The following is a 7,716-nucleotide window of genomic DNA, read 5'->3' as shown; positions in this document are numbered from 1 at the left end:
TGTTCCACAACTCGCTTGACATCAAAAAATAACACCAACTATCATACGACTAAAATAACTCATAATATAATCTACTTATAATGTTAATATCCCTTGTCTCACCCCAAAAGTACATGGTAAAACATTCCAACTTGTCGACTTTCAACGAAACTTATTTTCTTCAATTCGTTTAGCTTCTAAGCCTTCAAACCCTCTTGCTACTTGGTATTAATGATCTTAAATATTTGTAACCTCCATGTTAACATGATGAAATAACTTTGTAAACTTTTCAAAGATGATTCTATTTTTGAGCTTACATTAATTGACTTACGACGTACTCTTAGGTACGAAAACATGGGGTGTAACATCATTCCCCCCTTTGGAACATTCGTCCTCGAATGTTGACTAATGCGCTTATCAGTCTCATAACCGGTAACTCTTACGAATACTTTAATATTGTCCTTGACATCTAGGAAACTGTTCTGTAAATAAATCCAAGGGCCTAGGTATTCCCCACTTTCGGCCTCTTGCTCATACCATAACCTGTGGTCGGAATTCTTCCAATCTCATAACTATTGTTACCTTCTGACATGTTTCATGTACAACCATGTACTTATATGCTTGCCTATGCGACTCTTTCTCCTTTTTCCTCCAGCTTTTGGCCAATCTATAGGACTTATTTTGTGAACATATACAGAACTATGACAAGATGTCCCTCTAGGCATTTATAGGTGTACTAAAGTTCTTCGGTTGGTACTTTGTCGAACTTACGACTATTGCTATACATTGCTTCATAGCCTTAGTTACCTATGCTTATGGTTTTACTACATCTAGGTAGTTCATACTATATCCTAACTCTTACTTCGGTTTATTATTACCGAGGTCTGCCACCCAGCTCCGGATTACTCTTTCGCTGCTTGTCCTATATATATAACCCTAAATCTTTTAATGCTTCCTCATTACTGTTGATCTTAATAATGATGGTTTAATCTCATCTCATACTTTGCAACTTTTATCCATCCATTGGTGATTCACCTTAATGTTGATCCATAATCTACCGCTGATAACCTGAAACCCCTTACGTAGTACACAGTCACTAGGGCTCACGTCTTATCGGGGAATATCTGAAGTGATTTGCCCGATCCACCTAGGAACAATATTATACTTCAATAACCGTATTTCATAGCATCCCAACATGATTCATCTTATGGGGGTATTCCAATCTCGTGCAATTCATAAAATCCCTTCTCTTTAAATTATTCCTCAATCAAAGGCCCAAATGCCATCCTCTTATCTGTCACAATTACACCCTTATTCTACTACCGGGGCAGCATTTCATCTCTTCTAATTGCTCTTAGTATTAGACTCATCCATGTTAATTCAAGCTATACTGAGCTTTTTATAACATACATAAACCATCAGCTCTCTCGTTTGATGGGCTTAATACCGAGGTCTTACCTATTCTTATCAGCTTCTAACTCACCTTTTCTTACCCTTAATCACATCTACCCAATACCTTTTCACTCTACCATACTTTCGCTTGCGACCTACACATATTTCTTTATTCTACTCACAACCTTCCTTTAACTTGCTAGCACCTTAAATTTCCTTGCCTTCTCAGTTGTCTTTAAATGTAAGAAATTACTCTTCCTGGACGTTCTGCCACTTGTTGCATGAATACTTGGCTTGTCTTATTGCCCACGAATACTATAATTTCCTATACCTCATATGATCTCAAACATCACCTTTGATTTATTTTTTTTCCATTCATAAGCCATTATAGGTGTCACTTTCTTATGGAGTGCATCCAATGTTGTAGTGAGACTATTGTTACCAGACCAATTCTTCTTCAAGTTAATATGCTTAGGTTGAAGCCCTCTTCCTTATTTCCTGAGCTAGTCTTTTGTGGTAGTACTTAGGAGACCTTCTGGATCTTGTAAAGTTGTGATCTTGTTATACTGTATACACGAAGGAATTTTCGATATTCTTACTCGCCTACAAACATCCTTAGTTACATACCTCCGTGCCCTTGTGCTTGTAGGGTTACTTCTAAACTCAGATTTTTATTGTNAATACCTGTAATGACAGCGTCTAAGGCAATGGCATCTGTCCTGCCCGGCATAGCATAAAAACGAGCTTGGCCACCGCCTGATCGACCTCCACCTCTGGGACGACCCCTGGCTGCCTGATCTCCACCCCTAGCTGGCTGGGCGGGTGATGATGTAACTGGAGCAGAAGTCGATGGCTGACCCCTCTGCTGATGCTGACTGCCACGAAGTAGAGGGCACTGCCTCCTCAAGTGACCAAACTCTCCACACTCACAACAGCTGCCCGGTGCTGGAGATGGGGACTGAAGGGAACCCATCGCACCGGAGTGACTAGCAGATGCACTCGGTGCAGAATAACCGTGAGCTGATGGGGCATGAGATGAACTCTGAGCTGGGAGGGCAATGAGTGAAGACTGACCCTGCTGAGGCCCCTGATGACCACGGCCTAATGATCCCCCATGATACTCTGGACGGGCCGACTGAGCAGGCCTGAAAGAACGACCCCTACCATGCTGGAACTGGCCCCTCGAAGGAGCGCCACTGTAACTGCCCGATCCACGAGGCCTCTTGGCCTCCCTCTCCTCTCGCTCTCTGCAGCGAACTTACTCGATGTCACGAGCGATATCCACCACCTCCTCAAACGTAGCACCCAATACCCTCTCTCTAGTCATCAGAATACGGAGATGGTAGTTAAGGCCATCCACAAATCTCCTAATCCTCTCACGATCTGACAGAACCATCCAGATAGCATGACGGGCCAACTGTGAAAACCTCATCTCGTACTAAGTCACTGTCATATCCCCTTGTGTCAACCACTCAAACTGCCTACGCAGCTCCTCTCTGCGGGACTGAGGTACATACTTCTCCAGGAAAAGAGCGGAGAACTGCTGCCAAGAAAGGGGTGCTGCACCGACAGGCCTACGCCTCTCAAAGTCCTCCCACCAAGTAAGAGCAGCCCCCGTGAACTGAAAGGTGGTAAATGCCACACCACTCGACTCAAGAATCCCTGCCGTACGGAGCATACGCTGACACCTGTCAAGAAAACCCTGGGCATTCTCGCCCTCAGCACCACTGAATGTCGGAGGCTGGAGCCTACCATACCTCTCGAGACGACGCTGCTTATCGTCTGGCATAGCTGGAACCACGAAGTCCTGAACTGGTGCAACCTGCTGAGCTGGAGGTGCCTCTGGTGTCTATTGTCCCTGCATCACCTGCTCAGGTGTGCGAGCATCGGGGGCCTCATTGCCTCCCCCGGCCTGTGAAGTAGCTGCTGCTGCTGCTATGGTGGCTGAAACTGCCTGAGCCAGCCCAGTGCAAACTAATAAGATCTGTGCCATGGCCTCTTGAAGACCCGGAATCACGATAGACACAGCTGGTGCCTGAACAGGTGTTGCTGGACTGTCCATAGCTGGAGCCTAATCCTGAGCTGGGGCAACTGGTTGATCAACAGGTGCTGCCCCGGCTGCTCTGCCTCTGCCACGACCACGACCGCGTCCACGGCCTCTGGTGGCCTCAGTGGGTGGTACTGGTGGTCGTCCGCCACATTCGGTAGCTCGTGTCCTCACCATCTGTGAGAGAATAGAATAATAGAAGTTTAGTTCTCAGTCCAACAAAGCCGCACGACAAGAATTTCAAGAATATGAAGTTTTCCTCAAGGTTCTGCAACCTCTCGAGGATAAGTATAGATGTCTCCGTACCGATCCACGAGACTCTACTAAACCGGCTCATGACTCACGAGACCAAGTAACCTAGGCTCTGATACCAACTTGTCACGACCCCAACCCCGGTCATGATGGCGCCAAACACACTGCTAGGCAAGCCCGACCAATTTAACAACCTTAGCCATTTTTATACAGCTCATGAGTTAATTAACACGGAAAATTACTAAGTCATAATGCTGGAAATCTGTAATAGAGCTAAAACATGCGGAATCCCAAATAACAATGCTACTATACAACCCGAAGAATCCGGTGTCTCAAGTCTGAGCCTCTAATACATGAGTATCAACCTACTACATATCGTTCTAAAGAAATGCCAAAATAAAGCAATAAGATAAAAGGGAAGATCAGGTTGCGGACGTCATGCAACTACCTCGATATTCCCGGATATGAGCTGCTCGGCAGAGAAGTCCTCACTCAGCCTCAGATGCACCTGGATCTGCACGCAAGGTGCAGGGAGTAATGTGAGTACTCCGACCCTGTGAGTAATAAACATAAATAAAGGCCGAGAATAAGAAATCCTGAATATGCACAAAGTAATCTATAAATAAAGCAATTTAAACCAAGTAGTATAAAGTCTGTAAACCAATGAAAATAATTATGGAAATACTGCAACGGATAAGTAAATAAATGACAGTCAAATATGAAATGCAACCCATAGTACGGTACTCTCTAGTACCCGCTGCGGCGTGCAGCCCGCTCAATTTATTTATCGTCGATGGCGCTCACTGGGGGTGTGGAGACTCCGGGAGGGGCCCCTTACGGCCAAAGCGCAATATCAATATCAACATAATACCGCTGCGGCACTCAGCCCGATCCCATACTCAGTCCAGAATCACATAAGCCCCTCGGGCACAATAATATAGAAATATTCAACCCAAACTTCATTAGAAATATTAATTAAGTTTCAAATTTGAGAAAAGGTGGCTGAATTAGCAAAACAGTATTAAATACTAGGACTGAATTCTATAATATGTAAAAATGGTAAGAAAACAGTAATAGCAATCCTTGAAGAATTCAATCAGTTGGCACGCAGCCCAAATATGGCAACACGCTCAAATTATAATGATAACAAGTGAAATTCAATCAAATACGCAGTAAATTCATCTATCGGGACGGACCGAGTCACAATCCCCAACGGTTCTCTACCCCACGCTCGCTATCCGGCGTGCAAGTCACCTCAATATAGCACTACGATGTGTAAATCCGAGGTTTCAAACCCTCAGGACATCATTTACATCTATTACTCACCTCAAACCGGCTAAAGCTCTAGCTCGCTATGCCCTTTCCTCTCAAATCGGCCTCCTCGCGCGTCGAATCTGACCAAAACCACAACGAATACGTCACAATATGCCAATGGAACAATATCCAATCGAAAACAATCAAAAATATATTAAAAATCTCAAAATTAGCAAAACCCGAGCCCCGGGCCCACTTCTCGAAATTCAGAAAATTTTACATCAACGGGTTCCTTATCTCACCACGAGTCTATACATATGAAGAATACCAAAATCGGAGCCCAAATGACCCCACAAATCCCAATTTTTGCTCTCTTAAGTCTCAAGCCCTAAACCACCATTTTTGTCCATAATTTTCTTAGATTTTCAGTCCAAATCCATGTATTAACACCATAAAATTGTGTTTTAAGTCCAAGAATCCATACCTTATCGAAACCCCTTGAAATCCCTCTTCAAAATCGCCCACAATTCTCCAAGTCCGAGTTAAAAATGAGAAACCCTTCAAAAATTCGCGAAGATGAATTTAAATACCTCTGCCTAGTCGAAACCGCATCTGCGGTACATTAACCGCTTCTGCGGGACCGCCTCTGCATCAAGCCCTCCGCATATGCGGACATATATCACGACCCAAACCGAAGGGCCGCGACAGGCACCCGGTCCTTACTCAACCGAGTACCAATGTAACATATCTTTCTTATCATACTATCAAGGGTAAATGAGCTAGAAAACATGTCATGAGATAACAAGAATAAAGCATAAGGGAATACTCAACATATGATGACCCAACATGATATACAAATTTATACATGTGACATACGGGCCTATAAGGCCGACATGACCATTTGTAAACTCAAAACATAGGCGACAAGGCCGTACAAGTATCCATACACCTAACATATGTCTACAAGACTCTAAGAGTACATAAATTCATAATGGTCGGGACAGGGCCCCGCCATACCGATCAATACATATCCTAAGCATACTGACTAAATAGGCAACTCCAGAGCAAGTGGAGTGCACCAGCACCTTCCGCTGAGCTGATAACCTACTAAAAGGACTGTCAACCTATCAATCAGGACCTGCGGGCATGAAACGCAGCGTCCCCAGGCAAAAGGGACGTCAGTACGAATAAAGTACCGAGTATGTAAGGCAGGAAAGCATAAACAAGATCAGTAACGTAAAGAGAGATAGAGGAGATATAACCTGTAACATCTGAGTGCCTCTGGGGGCTACTGACATGAAATGCGTAATACATATATATACATAAGCTTTTAAAAACATACGCCTCTGTGGGCATCATCATCATCATATCATACCCGACCTCAAAGAGGACTCAGTAAAAATGTACCCGGCCATCATAAGGCTCGGTAGAATCGTACCCGGCCACGTGGAGCTCGGTAAACCCAACTGATCAGTGGTTGCACAATAGGTGCCGTACCCGGTCGACTATAGCGCGGCTCAGTAGAGTAAAATAGATACATATATATATAATGCATACTCGACTCATGGAATCATGTTCTAAACCTTTTGGAGTGACCTAAGAACATTATGGACACCCCTAACATCAATACGAACCTTAGTAGGATTTAAGGATCATACACACTTGTTTAGAATAACTTTATAAGGAAAGAACAACATGGACAACCTTAGTTTCTAAGAGTAGATCCGTTATGAATTAGCGTACCGTTTATGTTCATGTCACTTTAGATCATGCCAAAAGAAAGAAGTAAGTGCCTTAACATACCTTGTATATTCTTCCAACCTCAGGCTATGCAATTTCACGGCTCCTTAGTCTACAATAAGAGAAAGGACACTCTCGTTATCGTTTAAGCGTCGTAACTATTATGTATCGACCACAACCTATTTTACAATGAAACGGACATCACCTCCCCTATATATATGACTTCACACTAGTTAAAACAATCACAAACAGTCCAACATACCCCTATCACTTCATACACAACAGACAACCATAATAGTGTCAAACAATCCGAAAATGTTACGACGAATGACCAACAAAAAAAACCTTGCCATTATGTGGTGTTTCTCCACAACCTTCCTCCTCTCAACTCCATAAAAACAGTAGCAAAAGAGACAACCCAAATACCATCACGAATTAGCCTACAAAACAGTCCCACAAGTTCATCAACTCAAAAGTAATTTTCGATTTACTTAAACACGATTCGACTTGTCTTTTCTTTCAAATTGAGAAACACAACCAAAAGTACTTTATTATACCTCTTACCCAAAAAACCAGCCATGAATTCAACCTGGAAATAAATTCACAACCGGACAACCATTACACAAGAACAAACAACATACCATTCTTTCGAAACTAGCTAGGTCTATTCTTTACGATCGAGTTACAACTCGCAAACGCATAGGTAATGGAAGGAGAAGCATAAAATTAACTTGTAAAGAGTATAACCCACAAAACCTGGTCCTTTTTCATCAAAAATAAGTTCCTTAACACGGATACAAGAAGGAGAAAGAGAAACTAGCAACCTGTCCGGACTTTTCAGCACTAGAATTACGTCGTAGCATCCGAAATAACCTAGGGCTTGTGTGGGATTTTTGGGGAGGAGTTGCAGGGGTTCAATTTGATTTTCTTGGTCCGAAAGGTAATGAAAGAAATGAGTTTAATAGCCCTTAAAAGTACCCTCTTGGCCGACTTTGGGGCTTTTAATTGAGGCCTTTCCTTTTGGCAAGTAGGTGATGCACGTACTTGTCACC

The sequence above is a fragment of the Nicotiana attenuata genome, unplaced genomic scaffold (assembly GCF_001879085.1).
Source record: "Nicotiana attenuata strain UT unplaced genomic scaffold, NIATTr2, whole genome shotgun sequence".
Taxonomy (NCBI): Eukaryota; Viridiplantae; Streptophyta; class Magnoliopsida; order Solanales; family Solanaceae; genus Nicotiana; species Nicotiana attenuata.
Note: the sequence above shows the minus strand (reverse complement) of the source record.